Source organism: Oryctolagus cuniculus, chromosome 2 (genome assembly GCF_964237555.1).
Source record: "Oryctolagus cuniculus chromosome 2, mOryCun1.1, whole genome shotgun sequence".
NCBI lineage: Eukaryota > Metazoa > Chordata > Mammalia > Lagomorpha > Leporidae > Oryctolagus > Oryctolagus cuniculus.
In genome coordinates this window covers 195274055-195298336 of record NC_091433.1, presented here as the reverse complement: position 1 = coordinate 195298336, position 24282 = coordinate 195274055, and the positions used below count along the sequence as shown (strand labels likewise).

The following is a 24282-nucleotide window of genomic DNA, read 5'->3' as shown; positions in this document are numbered from 1 at the left end:
GAGCCTTCAGTGTCAATGTGGTCTTGTTGTCCCTATCATATTAAACTAGGAGGGAACAAATTTCTGTTGTGAAAGCAATGCAGTGTGTGGTCATTTGTTATGACAGCCCTCGGAAACCCATGCAATGATTATCAATTAAAAGTAATAATAGGGCCGGCGCTGCAGCTCACTAGGCTAATCCTCTGCCTGTGGCACCGGCACCCCAGGTTCTAATCCCGGTTGAGGCGCTGGATTCTGTCCCAGTAGCTCCTTGTCCAGTCCAGGTCTCTGCTGTGGCCTGGGAATGCAGTGGAAGATGGCCCAAGTGCTTGGGCCCTGCACCCACCTGGGAGACCAGGAGGAAGCACCTGGCTCCTGGTTTCGGATTGGCATGGTGAGCCAGATGTAGCAGCCATCTGGGGGGTGAACCAACAGAGGGAAGATCTTTCGCTCTGTCTCTCTCTCTCACTGTCTAACTCTGCCTGATAAAAAAAAAATTTATAAAAGAAAGTAATAATAAAGCCCTTGTACAAGGCTAGTTTTTTTTGTTTTGTTTTGTTTTGTTTTGTTTTGTTTTTTTTGGACAGTGAGACAGAGAGAAAAGTCTTCCTTTTCCGTTGGTTCACCCCTCAATGGCCCCTGTGGCCAGCGCACTGCACTGATCCGAAGCGAAGCCATGAGCCAGGTGCTTCTCCTGGTCTCCCATGTGGGTGCAGGGCCCACTGCACTCCCGGGTCACAGCAGAGAGCTGGACTGGAAGAGGAGCAACCGGGACAGAATCCGGTGCCCCAACCGGGACTAGAACCTGGTGTGCCGGCGCCGTAGGCGGAGGATTAGCCTAGTGAGCTGCGGCGCCGGCCTGCTAGTGTGTCTTGTTCTCAGGTCCAGTTAGCCAATCATATCATCTTGCCCATGTGGAAATGCTTCCTCTCTGAGAACCACCAGGAATCTCATTTCACCCCAGACACTCCTTCAGCATGCCCCTCCCACACTGTCCATCACGGGGGAAGCAGTGCTAATTTTCTAACATGTGACCTGTGCAAATTCTCTCGGCAGATGACCCTGCGGCTCTCTGTTGAAGTCAAAGTAAGGTCCATACTCTTTGCATCCAAAATATCCAGTCTGTACCCCAGAACCCTTCCTCTGCCTCCTCGCCCACCATGCTTCTTGGCCATGGGTGCACTTGCAGATACGTGTCCACAGTCCAGCTCTCACCTGCACACACACATGTGCACATGTGTACAGTCTTTTAGGCTGCAACCAATTGGACAATGCACACTTCTAGAGTAGGCTGCTCACACACGTTCCTGCAGTTCCACACACCCGGAGCACTCAGTTGTGACTTCTCTTTTCCAACAACGTCCATTCGGCACCCTCAGGACTCAGATCAACAGCCACATCTGCACGGATGGTCTCCCCCACCCACAGGCATCCCGAGCCTGGGGGATGCTCTCCCTTCCCAGATCTGGCCATGCCCAGGAGTCTGTGCAGATGAACTTCCCTCGCAGGTCAGAGCAACCCTTAACAGCAGAGACTGGCACACACTCAGGTGATTAAAAGCTTGTTTCCTCATTTACCAGGATATAAGACTTCAGTAATACTGAGATGCAAGTATTACTTCAGCTTATGCATTAATTCAGCTTCGTTATATGGTTGTTTCTCCAGTGTCTATTTGCTAGGCACCGTGACAGATACTAGTTAACACTTGTGGAAATAGAGAGCTTCTGTTCTGAAACTGTGCATTGTCACCCTCCCTGAGTATGAGAAACCAATGCCACCCTCCAGGGTTTAACCAAAATTGTCAGCCACCACCGTTCCAACCCATGGCAGAAGCCGTCTCTAAACCTGCACTCCATGTGCTTCCATCATGATATGCTCATTACCAAGGTAATTCTTAGTTCTCATCTTGTTTTCTTAGGTCAATCCTCTGATTTCTGCTTTAGGGGAAGACCTGTTTTCCTGAAAACCGTTGTTGCAAGACTTCTATTGAAGTGGAATTCTTGGAAGTGAACCTGCAGTCTTACCAGACCTCATGGCCTCGTGAAGCCAAGGGATTTGGATTCTCTACAAAGTCTGTGGCTGGGGGCACTTGGTCAAGCTGCATGTAATGAGCCCGCAAGACAGGCATTGGTGGAGGTGGCAACCCTGCCTGGCAGCCCTGGTGCTGTCTCAGCTGCCACAGTGCACTGGTGTACACTCGGGTCCACCTGCACTGCAAGCGTCTGGAGGGCAAGGTATATCTTTCTTGGAGTCATGAATTTCCTAACATGCAGATGCTACATGTGGAAGAAATTAGTAAACAGGTGTGGAGGAGAGTGATCCACACATCCTATTTTAAAAGGTGGGAGTGGTGGGGATCGTGTGTTTCTGCTTTTGCACTCACTCACCCAACCAAACCAAGATGACCCCCAAGAAGCTGCTCTGTAGACGTCATGGCCGTGAACGTAACAGCTGCACTGGTGGTTAACTGTGTTTCTAGCACTGTTTCAGATTTCCGTGCATTCACTTCTTGGACCCACGCAACAACACTTGGAGACAGAGCTCACTTCCATCATCATCTAACATCTGAGGGAAGTGAAACACAGAGAGGTACAGTAATTTACATCTCGTGATTGGTACAGTGGATGGCAGAGCAGATATTGAAGGCCAGGCTGTCCACTTCTGGACCCTGGCTCTTAGCACACTGTATCCTCTCAATGGCTGAACATAGTGCGTTATGGTTTTCTTTTTTAAATGAATGAAGTGCTTATGTAAATAACATTATAATACCTGCTGAATTGTATTACAGAAACACATCTTTCCATGCGGATCTCAGTGAAGAACAGTGTCAGTTTTAGGGCCCTGAAACAGGAACTTGGCGGAGGAAGTCCCTGATGCAAGCCTGAGTGTGTCTGGTTCTCACCACTCAGGTTCTACAGCAAAGGTGTCTACAGAGTTCACTCAGGGTCTGACTCTCATATTTTGAACGGTGAACTTGAACAAGATGCGCCTCAAGCATGCGACAATTGATGGCCCAGATAGAGCCTCTGTCCAGTAAATGTCAGTCTTGGTACAAGTGTTGTTGGTGGAATCTGGACTCGTCTCCGTCCACCTTATGTCGTCAGCTGAGTTGAACAGGCTGCAGGAGAGGCATGGTGGGAGCTCAGGAGGACAGCTGGGCACAGAACAGACAAACAGACTCTAGTGAAGGGGGCAGTGAGGCTGACCATTGTGGGTACTGAGGGTGAGGGGGCGGCATATCAGGGAGGGAGCTGTTCATAGCAACAGGGAGTAAACTATGGCAACTGAGGAATCAGCAACATCACAGGGTTCTCCAGCCCTGGCGCCTGGCGGGGAAAGCCATGCTTCTGTTAGGGTTCAAATGGGCACGGGGGTTCAAGCAGTGAAGAACAGAGTAGAATTGGGGAGCTTTGTGGCCAAGACATAGGAGATGGTAGGATGATCTACAGATCCATACTGTTGTTGAGAGCTGCAAAGAGTGAAATGAAGGCTCAATGGAGGCCGTGTTGAGTGAGTCTCACGGGAGAGCATCCTGTCTAGGGACACAGGACCGTCAGCAACAAGAGCTGCTCCATCATTGCTAAAGGTGAAGTACATCTTAAACAGGTGGTAGTTGATTCTTCCCTTCAGCAGTTTGTCAACTGAACACAACAGTGAATCTCTTTGTATGAATGAAAACATGGTGAATTTCTTTGTTGTATGAATGAAAACACTGTTCCTAGATATCTTTTATGAGCTCAGTTGTTAGCTACTTCACACACTATAACAAGGACTTTTCTGAAAAATATGAAAATTTGTATACATTTCCATTTCCAGTCTTGGTTCTATTAGTATTGAAACCTCTAATTTTGATATTAAAAGTTAACCACTTATCATGTTCTTGATCCTAAACATTTTCATTAGATTTTATTTTTCCATTAAAAAATTCAAACCACAAATTTAACTTGTATATGAACCTCTCACAACCATAGACATGGAGAACATACATATTTTCTATGCAATCATATTTCTTTCTCTGTGACCACATCTCTTCCTCTGCATGTGTTGGACAGAGGTAGAGACCCCTGTTGACTTACTCATTTATTTAAAGATTATTTATAACATACATAAGGCAAAGGGATGAAAAACAAACTCAGTCCCCTAAGGTTTTCTCGTTGGCGGTTTCTAGGTTGTTTGAGTCCACCTTACACTTCACCCTGCTCATCTTGAATTGCATTTACATCAAACTGCTCACTCCACACCCTCTGCACATTCAGTTCCGATCTCCTGGTTATCCTTTCATGCACAAACTGCTGGCAAAGGCACTGACTTCTTAGGATCCAATTTCTTTTCAGCACTTGCTGTGAAGTTGTCTTTTACTTCCTAAAGAAACTCCTCGGACAGCTTCCCTTCTCTTCCACTGTTCTCTGTATCACACAGAATTACAAATACTCCGGTTTACATGCTCTTTCTTACATGCTAGACTCTGAGCTCCAAACAGAAGCGATATTTTTCTTCAGGGTTACTAACGTCTTCCAAGTTTAGAATCATTATTAGCATATGCAATAACCTCAAAATAGATTTCTGGAGAGAGGAGTGAGAAAAGCTGCGAGACCAATTGATCCAACTAATGAAGTAACATACGACCATAAAATAAAAAGTGCTTCTGTATCCAGTTGAGTGCTTTTGGGCATTCTGGTCCACCTGAGATAGTAGACACCATTTTATATAGCTCTGAATAATGATCATCTACATTTAGATATTAAAATGTGAGCACAAGCAGCCCTCTGAAAGATAATTTAATTATCGGTTCCTAAAAAATAAAATAGGCCCCACATCTGTTATAGCATAAATTTTGGAAGATTGTCCAATAGTAAGTTTATTAGAATAACACCTAGGCTGCCTATCCAACTTTGAGATCACTGCACCTGGTCTAAAGACTTTCTTATTTACTAGTTGTTGTGGCATTCCTCCTATGTACTGGGCACTTTTCAAGACAGAGAGCACCAGTGCATAAAACTGATGGCCAAGACCCCTCAGAGGTCCTGCACAGTGTAGGAGGGGGCTGTGGAATCGTGAAGTGGAAGTGGGGTGTGGTTCTACCAAAGAGGGTGAGGAAGGTGCTCTCAAATCATGCAGAACTGATAATTCATCCTCAAGGCAGCACACCAAGTGCTCTGGGGAGAAGGGCTCATTGCACAAGGAGAGAACAGCAAACACAAAAGACCTAAGGTGGAAGTTTGTTTGCTTGTTTAAGGACCTGCATGGACAGCACTGGCTGAGCAGTATTGGCAAAGACGATGAGGAGGATGCTGGGAGGGCACGGGTGCCACCAGTGCGGGCGGCACCAACAATGCAGACCGTGGGCCGTTGGAGGCCGTTTGTCCTTCTGAGTGCAGCGTTTCTCTGTGAAGCCATGGAAGACAGACTGCAGGGACAGGGCAGAGGCACAGAGAGGCCAGCGGAGAATGGAATCCAAAGGAGTTCAGCGACAGGCGCTGCAGACAGGATGAATGGACTGAGGGCAGACAAATGGCTCTTGCTGATAGGGTGGGTGATAAGGTGTGGGTGGGGCAGACATAAATGAGCCAGCTATGGTGCCAGTATTTTTAGCCCGAGGAATTGCAAGGGGGTGGTTCTCAGTGGCTGAGACATGAAAGAATCAGGTCTTCTGTTTTCTGGTTGATTGCCTGGTTGTGGTGGTTGCTGTTCCCTTTTCTTTTTGGGATGAAGGGTTGTTGCCATTTGTGAGTGGAAAGGAAGATAATGCATGCAAAATTAAGTTCTGGACTTTCCAGTATGTGCTAGACCTTTCTGGCATGTGCTAGACCTCCAAGTGGAATGCTGAGAAGGCAATCAGACAAATGAGATGTCGGGAATGCAGACAAAAGTTATGTTTCATCTGCTGTGAGTGATACTCCAGGAAATCATTAAAATTTCCTTGAGTGTCAGTGTAGAAAAATTATGGACAAAAATTAAAACTCTAGGTATTCCAGTATTTAGAGGCAGAGGATATGAGAAAACCTACCAAAGAAAATGAAGAAACAGCGTCCAGGAAAGTAAAAGGAAGATGGAGAGGGAATTATCCTGGTCACCAGCAGGAAACGTGGTTTTAAAGAGGATGCAATCAACCTTGCCAAAAATCCAAGAAGATGAAGACTGAGAGCCAAACCCTCGGATTCAACATCTAGTGCCACTGGGGGTGTTGTTTGGATGGGATGGTTGTGAGTGAACTCTACCTGGGACAGGCTCAAACCAGACAGAGATAAGGACAGAAGACTGAATGTAGACTTTCCCATCATAGAATTTTACCGCAGAACAGTGTAACTAAGGCAGAAGAGGCTGCCTTCTTTTTGTTTGGTTGTGAGGTCTAAGTGCATGCCTGTATGCTTTGGAGAGAAGAGTTGATGGTGAAGAACAGAGAGGAGAGAACTGTCAAAAGTAATGATCCTGAGAGAAAAAACAAGACCCGTCTCTCCAGTGCAAAAGCTAGCTTTAGTGAGGGCAAAGAATGGATGGTTAGACACAGGAGCAGGATGCCCCCAGTGACTGGGAGACGGCGTCCTGAGCTGGGCACACAGATAAGGAACACATCGTGAAGGCTTGCGAAGAAAGGAGGAAAGGTGTGAGTGAGACAATAGCAGAGTGGGAAGCAGAATGGGTTGGGATGGGCAGTAATGGGTGGCAGTATGCTGGGGGTTCAGCTATCTTAGATGCAAAGTGATGGCACTCTTCTGAGTTGTAAGTTTCTCTGCCCTGGGTGGGCAGAACGCGCCTCAAGAGCAGAACCGATCCAAGGCCAGCTTCCCAGGACAAACAGAGGAAGGAAGTGGAAGATTGTTGCAGGCAGGGGATTCATGATGGTCCGTGGCATCTAAGCTGGATAAGACTGCGGGGGGTGAGGAACTGAGCCACAGTGGCAGGCTCAATAGGCTGTTAGGCTCTCATGTGTTGAGGACCTGTGTGTTTGGGTAGAAGATTGTATATACGGATATGACAAAACAATTTCAAAATGCATTCACCATAAAGCATAAAACTGAAAACAAAAATTAACAAGTGGCTGATTTGGGTTGAAAATGCCGCTGCTTCTAGTGTTCAGTGGGCACATAGAAGCAAATCATGAAGGGACTAGCAGAGCTGAACACCACCAATGAAGTTGATGGAATCAAGAGTGCCCAGCACTCCACCAACAGCAGGCAAATACACATTCTTCCCAAGAATGTAGAGAAAATTCATCAAGGTAGTCTGTGATGCCATCAACAAAAATTAAGTGTGAAAGAATTCAAATAGTAGAAAATACATTCATTGACTAGAACAGAATTAAACTATAAGTCAATAACAGTATACCTGGAAAATCTTCAAATATTCAGAAAGTAAACATCACACTGAAAAATAACTATGAATAAGGAATAAATCATGAAGGAAATTAGAAAAATTACCAATTGAATGAAAAGAAAGCATATCAACTTTGTGCAAAGTATGTAAGCAATGCACAGAGGAAAATTCATGGCATTAAATGTGCATGTTAGGAAAGAAGAAGGAACCTGATGAAATGATCTACATCTCCACTTTGGTAAATTAGGGAAGTGAAACCAAATGAAAAACCACCAGTCATCAAGAAGGAAAACGTAAACAGGTCCATCTCCTTGAGAAGGGGAAAATAATACAGAAAAAAAAAAAAATCAAGACAAAAGCTTGTTCTTTGAATGGAAATCAGTACAATTGATTTACCTTGTTAGAATCATCCAAAGGTTGTTTTGGAAAAAGAAAAAATATGGCCGGCGCCGTGGCTCACTAGGCTAATCCTCCACCTTGCGGCGCCGGCACACCGGGTTCTAGTCCCGGTCGGGGCACCGGATTCTGTCCCGGTTGCTCCCCTTCCAGGCCAGCTCTCTGCTGTGGCCAGGGAGTACAGTGGAGGATGGCCCAAGTGCTTGGGCCCTGCACCCCATGGGAGACCAGGATAAGTACCTGGCTCCTGGCTTCGGATCAGCGTGGTGCTCCGACCACAGCGCACCGGCCGTGGCGGCCATTGGGGGGTGAACCAACGGTAAAGGAAGACCTTTCTCTCTGTCTCTCTCTCTCACTATCCACTCTGCCTGTCAAAAAAAAAAAAAAAAGAAAGAAAGAAAAAATAAGTTACACATTATAAATATGGAATGAAGGAACATCCCTACAAACAATGCATGTATCTTTATGGAGGGTTACAAATAACTCCACGCCTATAAAGTCATCAACTCTGATGAGAGAGAAGTTTCTATGTATATCTCAAAATGCCAATTATCCTCAAGAATAAACATATATGGTCATTTTCCATTAAATTTCCATTTATAACCTTTGCCTATATTCCCACTAAACTAGGGGATATTTGCTTTTTACTTGTTAAAATTACTTGGTAAAGTATTAAGCCATTTTACTGTAATATAAATTTAAAATATGCTATCTCAAAATTAAAAATGGGAGGGAAGGAAGAAAGGATGAAAGAAACAGAGATGGAGGGAGAGAAGAGGGAAGAGAGGGAAGAGAATATCATTATATTCTTAGAATTGTATCTATGAATTACATTGAGCCTGTTAAAGATTGATTAAAATAAAAAAGAGAAAAAAAATAAATATATAACCTGAATAGTCCTATGTCTATCAAAAATTGGGATTATAATTAAATATTTTCCAAAGAAAGAAATTTTGCATTCATTGGCTGGTTCTAGTAGGCACTATTCTGCATAAACATTTCCCTAATCTTTTAATGAAGCCAGCATTCCTTCATACTGAAACTAGACAGACAGTAAAAGAGAAAAATATAATAATAAATACAGAACCTAATATTCCTTGTGACTGTTAAGGCCCAAATTCTTCTATGAAACATGAGAAAACTGAACCCAAACAACATACAAAATTATACTGAAGCCTTTAAGCAATATTTTGACTCAATTATTTTACAACTAAATATCTTGTTATAGTCTGTTAATTACAGAGTTATTTGTTTACCAATTTAGAAATAACTTTTCCTGCTTTCCAATAAATACACTATTTAATTACATGGAAATAGACCAAAAATTGCAACTAAAAGAAAAGCTATATATACATAATATATATAACATATATAATACATACACAATGTATCATATATGTTATATATAAAACACATATGTTTTATGTATGTTATATTATATATTGTATATAATATATTATATAATATAATGTTATATATAACATATATTATATATAATAAAGCATATATACTTTATTATTTCAAATGATAATTCCAAAATCTCTATAATATATAATCTAAATAAAAATCTTTAGCAGAAATTTGTAAAAATTCTCACAACCCATATACTAGTTTGTAAATTATTCACATGGAATGCCATGGTGCTCTTAAAATTGAATTATATAATAAATCTAAAAGAGAATGACTAAAGCAACATTGCAGAAAAGTACTTGTGTGCATTTTGTAGTCTTACAAAAACTAAAGCACATTCTTCTTCTTTGTGAACATTTATTTTTGGTTTCATGTAAATTTAATCAGGGTTGTGACAACATGACTCTCATCCTGTGGCCATGGCAGACATCACTAATTGATTAATCCATGGATCACTAATCCATGTGTAGATTAAACATGTGTTTCAAGTACCTATTATAATCAATCAACATCAAGCTACAGTTTGAAACGTATCTATCATTTTTAATTATAATAACATTTGGACTGTGCTCCTAAATTTATTTATATTTTGTAAGCAAATATTCAGATCAAATTCTCAGGTTATGAGCCATTCCTGTACTTCCTCTTAAGTGGCATGCTGTTCCTCATTAATTAGCTACATGGTTTAGACAAATATTCCATGCTCCTCTTATCCAATTTACTGTACTTGAAAGCTCAGCAATGACTTTAGAGCAGTCAAAACAAACATCATGAAGTCTATGTTCCATAGCAGGGCATGTATACAATAGGATATCAGATCTCACTCCTAACCTGTTACATTTAGGAGATGGCTTCAACTGATATCCAATCTACAGCAAACAGAAAGAAGATGGAGGTAGGAGGGAAGAACTGCGGGATTCCCTAGGTCCACCGCTGGTAGTTATGAACCAGGAAATGAAGTAACCATTCAAAAATAAAATACTTCCAAGTTAGGTGGGTAGAACAATCCATATTTTCATTCCATAGTCCTTGCAACTCAATGAAATTGACTAAAAGATTGAAATAGAAAAAACACCAAAAACATCTATCTTTAATAAGAAGGAAGACCAGCCTTTATCCAACAACAGATACCACACACTAAGGAAAATCAGCTCACTGTAATCACCAGGCGTCACTCAGGTTACCAGCAAAAGTACAAAACAAGACATCAAGTCTTCAAAACGTGGGTGGCACCACACTGGGTTGCCAGACCAACACACTCAATTACTTCAGGTGTCTCCACTGTAATATCTCTAAACAACATGATTTTGCTACCGTTCATTTTCAGTTATTAATGTTATCAATTAAAATCAAATGAACAGATGAGGAGTTAACCCTCCTTGACCCCCTCACCCACCATCATCATATGCAAACACGCTTCCCGAATCCCTCCCCTGGCCTTGCAATAAGCGCATGGAGCTCTAGATCAATGCTCAGTATTTACACTTCCAGGACGGTGTAAGTGCTCCTCACAGCTGAGCAGTGTGATGCTGTTTGCTTTTCATTTGATGCATGGCTTATTTTTTTATTTTCTTGGTAATTATAATTATCTTGCTTCGGTGTTTGCTTAATTTTCTATGTACTTATTACAAATTCAATGTCAAACTCTGTCCCAACAGTGGAAATAGACTCCCAATAATTACATCAACTATTTTACTGACTTAATCTTTTTAAAGGACACCATCAAAATTCCTTCAGAATTTTTAAAATCCTGCTCTTTTGCCTTCCAGTGTGTTACCTTTCTCAGTTTCTGGAGATGACTAAAAAATCAGATTATTTCAATGTAATTTTTTTAGCAAGTTACATAATTTTCCTTTTGCACTTAGGATTGATAAATTTCCCAAGGATATAATTTAGTTACATTCATGCTTATTCATTGTATTGTGCTTATGATGGGCTTTAGATCTAGAAATCTCTCCATTCTTGAAAGTTATCTTTTATTGTTTGATTATTTTGTTGGTGTTATTCTATTCTCTACCTTCTTCATTCCCTCTTTCTAGAAAATGTCCCTGTTTCTTCCTCTAATTCCTGTATCCTTCCTTCTTTTCAATTTTCTGTCCTTCTTACTATGTGACAGTTTTGTGAACTTCATCTTTTCAAAGTCTCTATTGCATTTAACTGTGTTTTATGATGACTTTAATTTCCAAGAGCACTTTTTTATACTGATGGACTCAGTATATCCTTACGGACTCATCTCCCCTCAGCTTCCAAAATTCTCTAATGATTGGTTCCTTTCTTAACCTTTTGCTTTTCTGGACTTATTTCTCTAATATGAATTTTTTTTATTTGAATGAGCTTTTAGAAGAAATAGAACTAATTATATGTCTTTTGGTATATTATCTTTCACCTGAAATTCTTCCTAGTAAAATTTCACTTTTTAAAAAACTTTTTCAGGCCGGCGCCGCGGCTCACTAGGCTAATCCTCCGCCTTGCGGCGCCGGCACACCGGGTTCTAGTCCCGGTCGGGGCTCCAGATTCTGTCCCGGTTGCCCCTCCTCCAGGCCAGCTCTCTGCTGTGGCCAGGGAGTGCAGTGGAGGATGGCCCAAGTGCTTGGGCCCTGCACCCCATGGGAGACCAGGAGAAGCACCTGGCTCCTGGCTCCTGCCATCGGATCAGCACAGTGCTCCGGCCACAGCGCGCCGGCCGTGGCGGCCATTGGGGGGTGAACCAACGGCAAAGGAAGACCTTTCTCTCTGTCTCTCTCTCTCACTGTCCACTCTGCCTGTCAAAAAAACAAAAAAACAAACAAACAAAAAAACCTTTTTCTATAGACTGTTTATTTAGCACGATTTGCCTCAATCAATTTTTGGATTTAGCAGACATCGTAGATGCAATATGAATATGAATGTATATTCATGTATAATATATCTAGCATTTTCTTTAGTGAATAAGCAATAGTGTATTTAAAAAATAGCAATTGACTGAACTTTCCTAGGTGTGTTATAATCTGAATAGCTTTGCTTCAAAAGGATTTGAAAATATCTCTTGACAAATATACCAGAAAAAAACACTGAAAGATTTCATCTCTAATAGAGCAAGTGTTGATCTGTTTTCATTATCTACCACACATTCTGCCTTGAAAGAAACTTCTTTCATGAAAGTAGAATTAAATTTTGTGTATTATTGGTGGAAAAGACTGTTAGTTATGTACCTCAATATTAGAACTCTAAACACGAAAGACTCAAATATTTATTTCAGGGAGACAGAGACAGATACACAGAGAAAGATCATTCATCGGCTGGTTCACTACCCAAAGGCTCTCACAAGCCAAGGCCGGCCCAGGCTGAAGCTGGGAGTCCCATAACGCCAACATGGCCGTCAAGCACTGGACTGGAGCCGTCACCTGCTGCCTCTCAGGTGCACATTAGCAGAAAGTTGTCAGAAACAAGGTGCCTGCCAGGGCTCGGATCCAGACACTCTGATACGCGATGTTTAGTCAAATGCCTGCCCAACACAGATAATTTAATACACATTTCAAAATTAGCACTAAGGTTCACTTTCTTGTCGCCAATCAGGGAGAACATATGATATTTGTCCCTTTGGGACTGGCTTAATTCACTCAGCATGATGTGTTCCAAATTCCTCCATCTTTTTGCAAATGACTGGGTTTCATTGTTTTTGACTGCTGTATAGTATTCAATAGAGTACATGTCCCATAATTTCTTTATCCAGTCTACTGTTGATGGGCATTTGGGTTGGCGACAACTAACTGAGCACCAAAGGGGAAACTTGTTGAAGTGAAATGGACACTATGAGAAACAGTGACTTGATCAGCTCTTGTCCTGACGGTTGATGTACAATGTAATACTTTATCCATTTTAGTATTTTTTGTTCTAGTACCATTGGTTGAACTCTGTAATTAACACACAATTGTTCTCAGGTGTTTAAATTTTAACTGAAAAGTGATCCCTGTTAGGAATTTGGAAAACATTATGTTGAGTGAAATAAGGCAATCCCAAAGGGACAAATACCACTTGTTCTCCTTGACAGGTGACAACTAACTGAGCACCAAAAAGGAAACCTGTTAAAGTGAAATGTACACTATGAGAAACGGTGACTTGATCAGACCTTACCCTGACTGTTGATGAGCAGATTAATATGTTATCCCTCTTAGTATTTTTTTTCTTTGTTCTACTTAATACTTTTGGTCGAATACTGTAATCAATACACAATTCTTCTTAAATGCTGAAACTTAACTGAAAAGTGATCGCTGTTAAATATAAGAGTGGGAATAAGAGAGGGAAGAGATGTGCAATTTGGGACATGCTGAAGCTGACTTGCCTCAAACGGTGGAGTTAGAAACATACCAGGGGATTCGAATTCAATCCCATCGAGGTGGCATGTACCAATGCCATCTCACTAGTCCCAGTGATCAATTTCTGTTCACAATTGATCATAATGATAGGACTAAGAACAAAGGGATCACATAAACAAGAATAGTGTCTGCCAATACTAGCTGATAGAATCAAAAAGGGAGAGAACGATCCAACATGGGAAGTGAGATACACAGCAGACCCATAGAATGGCAAATGTCCTAACAGCACTCTGGCCTCATAATCAGCCCTTAAGGCATGTGGATCTGGCTGAAATGCCCATGAGAGTATTTCAGGCATGGAAAGCCAAGACACTCTGGGGGAAAAAAAAAATGAAAGATCTCCACAAGTGAGATCACAGTGGAAAGAATGGGTCATCAAAGAAGGAGGTACCTTTCTCTGAAGGGAGGAGAGAACTTCCACTTTGACCATGGCCTTGTCTAAATATGATCAGAGTCAGTGAACTCAGGGGGCTTCCATAGCCTTGGCAGCTCATGACAAGAGCTTAGGGTGATTAATGATGCCATAAAGAAGAGTGTCAATTTGTTAAGTCAACAACAGGAGTCACTGTGCACTTACTCCTCATGTAGGATCTTTGTCCTTAGTGTGCTGTACATTGAGATTTAATGCTATAACTAGTACTCAAACAGTATTTTACACTTTATGTTTCTGTGTGGGAGCAAACTGTTGAAATCTTTACTTAATGTATGCTAAACTGATCTTCTGTATTTAAGAGAATCGAAAATGAATCTTGATGTGAATGGAAGGGGAGAGGGAGTGGATAAGGGGAGGGTTGCGGGTTGGAGGGACGTTATGGGGGGGAAGACATTGTAATCCATATTCTGTACTTTGGAAATTTATTCATTAAATAAAAGTTAAAAATAAAAAAAAAAGATAAAAGAAAACAAAAAAAAAAAGGTTCACTTTCTTAAGAAACTTCCAGGGACAGGCACTGTGGTGAAGTGGGTAAAGCCTCTGCCTCCAGTGCCAACATCCCATGTGGGTGCCCGGTCAAGTCCCAGCTGCTCCGCTTCCAATCCAGCTCACTTCTGTGCCATGGGAAAGCAGTGGAAGATGACCCAAGTCCTTGGGCCCCTGCGCCCGTGTGGGAGACCCAGAAGATGCTCCTGGCTCTTGGCTTCTGGCTTCTGATTGGTCCAGCCCCAGCTGCTGTGTAAGTGGGGAGTAAGTAAGCAGATAAAAGACCTTTCTCTTTCTCTCTTCCTTGCTCTAACTCTGCCTTTCAAATAAATAAATAAATCCTAAAAAAAAAAAAAAAAAAAAAACTTCCAGGATTTTTATGGAATATTTGACCAAATGATCCATGCTGTATGAACAGAAGCTGCACTATAGTACGGTCCCTGTATCACAAAGTGTTCTGTTTTCAAGTGCTAAGTACTCTTGTTGCATCCAAGTGTCACCGAGAACAGGGCTCTGACCCCAGCCCTGGAGTGTGGGGGAAGGGAGAAGCCGGGAGACAGGAGAGAATGGCCCTTAGCTAGTGGTGACCTGGCCCTCAGGCCAGCTCTGGCTGGGGACTCGCTTCCCTGCCCGGAGGCCCCTGGCCCGACTTCCCCATCTCCTTCCCGCTCTGAGGGCGCTCCCCTGCGCCCGCAGCGGCCTCCAGCTGCTGCCCGAGGACATGAGCAGTGACCTAACGCATCACCTTCATCCCACTCCCCTCCATGGACCGATCTGGTTGCATAGCCCTAGAATCTGACAGACAAAAACGCTGAAATTCCTTAGAATACGCAGAGGGAGGAGGTGACTCAACAAGGTGCTAAAACATTTTATTAAAAATATATATTGTTAAATTAAGTCTGCTGTCTGGACAATGACTGTTTTGTTTTCTTGTAGTGGAGTTTAAAAGAGACTATTATTTTACTCTGATATATTATTATTAAAAAGGCATTTTAACTTTGTACTTGAAAACTAAATGAGCGATTTCATGTGTTTTAGCTGAGGCATTGAAGTAGCGGGTGCTTACTTACTTGTGGGAAATCATGTATCCATACTGAAGAGTAAACTCCGTAGCTGATTGGGGAATAACTTTTACTGTTACAGACGACTCGCTTTGACCCCTGGTGGCAGAGTGCTCACTCCACATTCCACGCAGCTAAATGCAGGACCTTCCAGAAGCTTCTCCCCTTCCCCCGCCCCTCTCCTTTCTCTTAAGTTCCTCCTTTTTTTTTTTTTTTTTGTTGTTGTTGTTGTTTTGTTTTGTTTTTGTTCTTCTTCCTTCTTCCTGGTTCTGGCATCCTTTCACCACTGTATTTGTTTGTTTGTTTTTAGGGTTGCTTCTCTATTTATTGACAATAATAATGTACATTTCACAGTCTGGTTCTGGGCCATCGGGGAGGGGCGTGGGTCCCTGTCCCGGGTGTCCTCTTGTACTCTGTGTAAGTGATGCTCGTGACATAGCTGTTTATGAAATAATTAAAGAGGTCAATGCGTACAGCAGATGTAGAAAAGTCTGTCAGTTCCGCCTTCATCACAGTTTTTTTTTTCTTTTTTTTTGTGCCCAGAAGAATATAATAAAAGCTCCTTTCTAATGTACTTGTGCTGGACAACACTTGAATAAATGGACTGTTTTTGTGCAAAAAGAAAACCGGAAAAAAAAAACAAAACACACAAGCTAAGTCATGTGACACCCTGGCCTGATGTATTCTGCAGGTTCTTTGCTGCATTTCCTGGAGAACAGTTTGCAGTATTTTTTCCTACTTCCCAACCAATGAAGTCTTTTTTCTTATATTCTTTTAAGGTTTTTTTTTTTACTTTCATTTTTAATTAGTTAACTGTCGCTCCCCCTCTTCGTGGAGGAACGACACAGGACCCTGCGCTGTTCTTTCGTCTGCTCGGCCCTCCCCGGGTTTGCTGCTGGTTCTTCCCGGGTTGGCTACTGTCCCTTCCACCTCCGTGGAAGGGCAGTTCCCCCTGGCCACATTCCCCACTTCCGCAGGGGAGCGGCACACCGCCGGCCGGGTCTCTCGGGGGCTGCACGGGTGTTCCTTCAGCTAAATGTTCCCCATAGATGTTCCTGGTGCATGCCGTCTCTCTCCTCCTTTATAGTCCTCCTCCGCCAATCCCAACTCGGCTGCCCACACGCCGAGTACGCTGCTCTCCTCCAATCAGGAGCAAGTCCTACAGTTTATTAGCTGAACTGGAGGCAGCTGTGCGGAAGCTGTTTACTTCTCTCCCAGCGCCATATTGTGGGAGAGCAGATGCATAGAATAAGTCCTAATTCCAGTAACTCAGTCTAGTCCGGATTGCTCCCCACAGTTAACAAATTCAATGTGATTTGTGTATATAATTCTAAGAATGAAGTGATATTCCCGTCCTCTCACTCTCCCTCCACCCCTCTCTTTCACCTACATTTCCTCCTCTCTTTTTTTTTTTTTTTTTGATTTTGAGATACCATATTTTAAATTTACATTACAGTAAAAAGGCTTAATCCTTCACCGGATAAGAAGCTTAACAAATGAAAAACAAAAAGACCCTAGGCTAGTGGGAATATTGAAAATGGCTTTAAACAATAATTGAATAGAAAAATGACCATTTTATCCAGGTATCATACATGTTAAAGTGATCATAGATCATTAAATCTACAGTGGTATAACATGCCTAACCACTGGTTTGACAAATGTATGAAATAAAGTTTTACAAAGCTATATTTGCAGCAATAATTATACTCACAGATTTTTCTTTTTTTTTCTTTTTTTAATTTTACCTCCCACATATGAGGGAGAACAGTATTTGTCCTTCTCGGTCCAGCTTATTTCCTTCTACATGATGTCCTACAGTTGTGTCAATTTTGCTGCAAATGTAGAATTTCATTTATTTTTATAACTGAATATTATTCCATTGTATACCACATTTTCTTAATCCATTCACCTGATAATGGACACCTGAGTTGAATCCAAATTTTGGCTACTGTGAACAGAGCTGCTATAAACCTGGTGGAGTAGCTGACCCTTTGATTCAGTGTGCTCGAGTCTTTTGGGTATAGACCCAGTAGTGAGATTGCTGGATCACATGGCAAGTCCACTTCTAGTATTTTTAAGGCAGTCTTCACACTGTTTTCCACAGTGGCTGCACTAATTTACATTCCCGCCAGCATTGTGTGAGTTTTCTGCTTTCTCCACATGCTCACAGGCTTCTGTTACTCTCTGTCTGGGATTTTAGACATTCTTTTTTTTTTTTTTTTTTTTTTGACAGGCAGAGTGGACAGTGAGAGAGAGAAACAGAGAGAAAGGTCTTCCTTTTGCCGTTGGTTCACCCTCCAATGGCCGCCGTGGCTGGCATGCTGCTGCCAGCGCACCGTGCTGATCCGATGGCAGGAGCCAGGTGCTTTTCCTGGTCTCCCATGGGGTGCAGGGCCCAAGCACCTGGGCCATCCTCCACTGCACTCCTGGGCCACAGCAGAGAGCTGGCCTGGAAGAGGGGCAACCGGGACAGAATCCGGCGCCCCAACCGGGACTAGAACCCGGTGTGCCGGCGCCGCTAGGCGGAGGATTAGCCTAGTTAGCCGCGGCACCGGCCATTTTAGACATTCTGATGGGAGCGAGGTGATACCTCATTGTGGCTTTGATTTGCATTTCCCTGATGACGAGTGATGTTGAACATTTTTTCATATATTTACTGGCCACTTGCATTTCTTCTTTTGAGAACTGTCTAGTGAAGTCCTTTGCCCATTGCTCAACTGGGTTGGTTGCTTTTTTGTTGTTGTTGAGTTTTTTAAGCTGCTGATGTATTCAGGAAATTAATCCTTTGTCCAGTAGGTAGTTTGCAGGTCTTTTTCCCCCATTCCTGTTCTTTTTTTTTTTTTTCTTTTGACAGGCAGAGTGAATAGTGAGAGAGAGAGACAGAGAGAAAGGTCTTCCTTTGCCATTGGTTCACCCTCCAATGGCCGCCGCGGCTGGCGCGCAGCGGCCGACGCACCATGCTGATCCAATGGCAGGAGCCAGGAGCCAGGTACTTCTCCTGGTCTCCCATGGGGTGCAGGGCCCAAGGACCTGGGCCATCCTCCACTGCACTCCCTGGCCACAGCAGAGAGCTGGCCTGGAAGAGGGGCAAACAGGACAGAATCTGGTGCCCCGACCGGGACTAGAACCCGGTGTGCCGGCGCCGCAAGGCGGAGGATTAGCCTAGTGAGCCGCGGCGCTGGCCTTTCCCCCATTCTGCTGGATACCTCTTCACTCTGCTGATCATTTCCTTTGCTGTGCAAAAGATTTGTTTTTGTTTCTCTGAAAGGCAGAGTTACACAGAAAGAGGGACAGAGTGAGATAACCTCTATCCACTGGTTCACTCCCCAAATGATCGAGAAGACTGGGACTGGGGCTGGGGCAGGCCGAGGTCAAGAGCCCGCATGGGTTATAGGGGCCCAAGCACTTGGGTCATCCTCTGCTGTTTTCCCAGGAGCATTAGTAAGGAACTGCATTGGAAGTGGAGCAGCCAAACCAGCGCTGATATGGGATGCCCATGTCCCAGGTGGCAGCTTAATCCACTATGCCACAGTACCGCCCCAGCCAGTAACCTGTATGCAGCTGTTCACATCAGGCTGCATTTAGGGGAGGTTTGTTTTCTCTTTTGCACTTGCAGTGTGTTATCTAATTATGTATGCTAATCTTGGGACCAAGTGTAATTACTAACCCTTGCTGTACTCTCATAGCACCCAGATTCAATTTTAGATGTGAGTCTTTCTTAAGAGTATTTCTAAGTCTTTGTAAGAACTGATATTTCATAACTGAACCTTTATTTTTTTTTTTTGACAGGCAGAGTGGACAGTGAGAGAGAGAGACAGAGAGAAAGGTCTTCCTTTGCCGTTGGTTCACCCTCCAATGGCCGCCGCTGCAGCCGGCGCACCGCGCTGATCCGATGGCAGGAGCCAGGAGCCAGGTGCTTTTCCTGGTCTCCCATGGGGTGCAGGGCCCAAGCACCTGGGCCATCCTCCACTGCACTCCCTGGCCATAGCAGAGAGCTGGCCTGGAAGAGGGGCAACCGGGACAGAATCCGGCGCCCTGACCGGGACTAGAACCCGGTGTGCCGGCGCCGCAAGGTGGAGGATTAGCCTATTGAGCCACGGCGCCGGCCCTGAACCTTTATTTTTTAAGGAATCTTCAAAAATACATGAAGAAATTCACTTTATTTTTTAAAAAGATTTATTTATTTATTTGAAAGTCAGAGTCACACAGAGAGAGGAGAGGCAGAGAGAGAGAGAGAGAGGTCTTCCATCCGATGGTTCACTCCCCAATTGGCCCCAATGGCCAGAGCTGTGCTGATCCAAAGCCAGGAGCCAGGGTCTTCTTCCAGGTCTCCCATGCGGGTGCAAGGGCCCAAGGACTTTGGCCATCTTCTAGTGATTTCCCAGGCCATAGCAGAGAGCTGAATTGGAAGTGGAGCAGTCGGGTCTTGAACCGGCCTCATATGGGATGCCAGCACTTCAGTTCAGGGCGTTAATCCACTGTACCACAGCACAGGCCCCAGAAATTCACTTTAACAAAATGGGATAAAACATTTTGTGTCTTCAGTAATTGGGTCCATTTGATGCCTTTATAAATCTAAGGAGGATGGTAAAGTCTTAATATTTTTATTTTTTTATATCTTACTGCACCTTCTCAGGAATTAAGTCATTATTACTCATTATTGGGGAGATGTATTTAAATATTTACTAAAAAGTGGAATAAAATTTTAGCTTTGTTATGCTTAAATTCTTATTAGTAAAATTTGTAGCAAAATTGATTTTCAAGTCTGCATATTGTTTGTAAAATAACTTAAAAGCACAAAAACTTTCATTGGATACAGAAGACTATTTGTCCTAGTATACCAAGCGATGGGTGCAATGAAAAAGTCGCATTTTTAGTGTGTGGACTTTTTTTGTGACAGGCAGAGTGGACAGTGAGAGAGAGAGAGACAGAGAGAAAGGTCTTCCTTTTCCGTTGGTTCACCCCACAATGGCCGCTGCAGCCGGCGCACCGTGCTGATCCGAATCCAGGAGCCGAGTGCTTCTCCTGGTCTCCCATGCGGGTGCAGGGCCCAAGCACTTGGGCCATCCTCCACTGCACTTCCGGGCAATAGTAGAGAGCTGGGCAGGAAGAGGAGTGACTGGGACAGAATCCGGCACCTGACCGGCACTAGAACCTGGGGTGCCGGCGCCGCAGGCGGAGGATTAGCCTAGTGAGCTGCAGTGCCGGCTAGTTGTGTACTTTTACCAGCGATTAGAGTGGCAAGGTGAAGTTCCAGTAGTGCTGACAGTAAACAGGGCTGCCACTAGAATCCCTTTATTTGAAGTGTGTGGCGTTTGTATCACTCTGGGTGTAGGGGTGCTTTGTCCTGATCTGTTTTTAATTCATTTTTTGAGTGAGAAATAACTTTCCCTTCATAGGCCCACTTCTACTGTGAGGGTTTTACTGGAATCTGGGATTACATCAGGTGATTGCAGGTGAGAATTTCCCTAAACTGGAAGGTGTTTTATTTGGGCAGCAAATAGATAAGAAGAGAAAACACTTTGGCATTTGCCACTGTCCACACTCCATTACCTACGCTGATTACACTGTTGACATTGCCCACCTGGCCTCTCAAGGCTCTTCAGGCTTCTTGTGAATTTTCTGCACTGTGAATATTTCCCCAGTCAGTGTACACTTTGCCTTCTGCCTTCAAAGAGTTCATAACTTGCTTTGGAACTCCAGCCTTTTGCCTCCTGGACAAAAGTAATTAGAAATACAGATGAATACTTGGAAGAAATAAATGATGGCTGGAAACGTGGAAGGTCAGAATTGGTAATCATTTATCAATATTTTTCTCATTGATGTTGTCGCTCCCCCTCTTCATGGAGGAACGACACAAAACCCTGCCTAGGCTTCATATCCGAGTCACGGCACCATTATGTCGCTCCCCCTCTTCATGGAGGAACGACACAGGACCCTGCACTGTTCTTTCGTCTGCTCGGCCCTCCCCGGGTTTGCTGCTGGTTCTTCCCGGGTTGGCTACTGTCCCTTCCACCTCCGTGGAAGGGCAGTTCCCCCTGGCCACATTCCCCACTTCCGCAGGGGAGCGGCACACCGCTGGCCGGCTCTCTCGGGGGCTGCACAGGTGTTCCCCTTAGATGTTCCCCTTAGATGTTCCCCTTAGATGTTCCTGGTGCATGCCGTCTCTCTCCTCCTTTATAGTCCTCCTCCGCCAATCCTAACTCGGCTGCCCACACGCCGAGTACGCTGCTCTCCAATCAGGAGCAAGTCCTACAGTTTATTGGCTGAACTGGAGGCAGCTGTGTAGAAGCTGTTTTCTTCTCTCCCAGCGCCATATTGTGGGAGAGCAGATGCATAGAATAAGTCTTAATTCCAGTAACTTAGTCTAGTCCGAGTTGCTCCCCACAGATGTAATCCCACTCCATCTAGTAATGAAAAAATAAGAAATTTCTCAAGGGCTCACCCAGAAGGAAAAGCACAGTCAAGCTACTCATTTCAGTTCCCTGAATTGTTATTGCTTAAAGCTCTGTATCTTGTAGCATGAACTCCCTTCTTCCTTCTCTACATCTGCAGCACGTAGACGAATGAGCAAGGCTATCCTCACAAATATGCATGAAGTACTAGAGTGCTTCATTCCCACGTATCACATCAACGGCAACTTCAGCTTACCATGGTGTGGCCTGGATATGCGGGAGACTGAACAAAGCTGCTTCTCGGGGAGAAGTCAGCCGGGTGGTGCTGCTCATGTTCCAAGGCTAGGAGGCATGGTTACTTCCCTTTTCTCTGAACATAAGCCATCTCCTGGGAACACCACCCACATTCGTGTCTTTGAATGATGGTGACATTTTCTGAGTCACGAAATAAAATGTTATTTGTATTGATCAGGCGTGTTTTCAAAATAAAGAATACATTTTGAAAGTTGGACATCTCGTGCTTTCCTTTGATAAGAACACCTGACACATCACAGTCAGAGCAGTGGGACTCTCAGCAAAACTGTCCACATTCCAGCCTCGAAGACCATACAACAACCACGTCCTGTGTCCCGAGGTCAGCCCCAGCGCCCCTGGAGAGGGGCAGCCAAGTGTGAGCAGTATCCCTGCTCGGGTTTTCCTGTGTTCCCACACTAGTGAGCTGTTTGTTTGCTGAAAGATCATAATCCAGCTGATTCCACATCTGCATGGTGGACACTGCATTAAGGCTTGGCTGTTGCATCCTATCAAACCAATCGTGGTTCTCAGCCACAGTCAGAGCTGGAATAACTGAAACACTCATAGAGTGAGTGTTTGCGGGGTCAGGGTGGTTTTCAGAAAGGTGGGATCCCTACACAGCTATGGTCAAACCTTGCCAAGGAAGGCTCCATCCAGGCTCCTGACACATCCCCCAAGGATCTGTCTAAAGAAAGATGCATCCCTAGGAGCAAGGCCCCATGAGGTCATCTTGCTCTCAGACGGGCAGTCCCAGGTCCTGATGGCAAGAGCCAGGACTGATTTCACCTTGAAACTGAAACCTCCAAAGGCAGAAAGAAAGGATCCCACTGGTGGTTAGATACAAATCCAGTGAGTGGCCGGGAAATGGTACCATCCCTAAACCAGCGGCTTTGATTTTTGAATTAAAATCCAAATCTGTTCTGTTGCATCCACTCCTCAGGTTTGCTAGGAGCCTGTGCTTGGGTAACAATCTTTCAGCATCAACCGCCCGGCACGGAGGAGGCGGCCATCCACAGCATGCTAATGTGGGTGACCTGGTGCAGCCCGAGCTGCAGCTGCTCTTCCCTCCAGCTAAGAACAGCTTCTGGACTCCAGATTCGATAATGAGTGCGACGCATGCAGTTCACGGCATTGTGCACTTTTTCCCAGCGTGGAAGTATGAACAAAAAAGGAACTGTACAGTGAATAGCCGTATGTCCACTATCTCTGTTCTACAATAAACGTTTGCACATCTGCTTTTTCATATACCAGACTGCTATCTGTCAGTCCTCTAAATCAAAAAGTCCTTTTCATTACAGATGCATTCATTCGTTCATCCATTATTTCTTTTTTTTTTTGCCTCTTAAAGAAAGTGTCGAGAAATTTACTAGTGGGGTGACCAATGGTGTTATTTGTTTTCCAGGTGCTGAAAAGGAAATTAACAAAGACTAGGGCATCTGTGTGGACAGACACTCACATGGGGATCTCATATTGTTGTTTTTCCATGGAAAATTGAAAGCAGTGGAAGTACCTATTGTAAATCACATTAATTTTTCAAACTCTACCAGTGTCAGTGTAGGAGGTAAACTTGACCATTCCCAAACACATCAGCAGCTTGATAGAATATGCATGCCTGTCCCTTGATCTGCAGCCCTTCACGTTCATAGTCCTACATGCTGCCCAGCTTAACCCAGCGTTATGTGTGAGTGCACGTCTAACTACTGGGGTGGGAAATGACTGACATGTGCTAGTGTTTTATTGAATGTGTGTGTGTGTGTGTGTGTATCTGGTGTTAGGCCCAGAGTTTCTTGTGGCTAATCACATTTAACTTTCAGACCTTTGTGCTGTCACACCACTGGGATTTAAATGGACATGGATTTAAAGAAGTCATGCAGCCTGTGTTCAGCAGTGTGTATTACTACAGTAAGCGATTGCTGTCTCAGTTTTTTGCATAAAACACTACCGAAAACGTGTTGTCATACACTTTGTCATATCTTGTCATTCAGAAAATACACATTAATTGTATAAGTATATATAGATTTCAAGATTTTTTGCATCAAAATATACTTCTCTCATAATTCCATTTTCCACTAACTTTTGAAAGTACCTTCCTCTCTATATAGAAAACATAGATAATGATAAAAATAATTTTTATAGCTTGGTCTCTATCCTTAGATTGT

The 24282-nt window shown here is 43.6% G+C and overlaps 1 long non-coding RNA gene across 1 annotated transcript; it reads left to right on the top strand.

Moving 5' to 3' along the window:
- Window positions 1–3298: 3298 nt before the first annotated feature.
- On the top strand, window positions 3299–23048 carry LOC127487514 (uncharacterized). The gene is made up of 4 exons (XR_007914382.2): window positions 3299–3565; window positions 12338–12496; window positions 20834–20890; window positions 21990–23048. It is a non-coding gene; the product is annotated as an uncharacterized lncRNA (long non-coding RNA).
- The last annotated feature ends 1234 nt before the right edge of the window (window positions 23049–24282 follow it).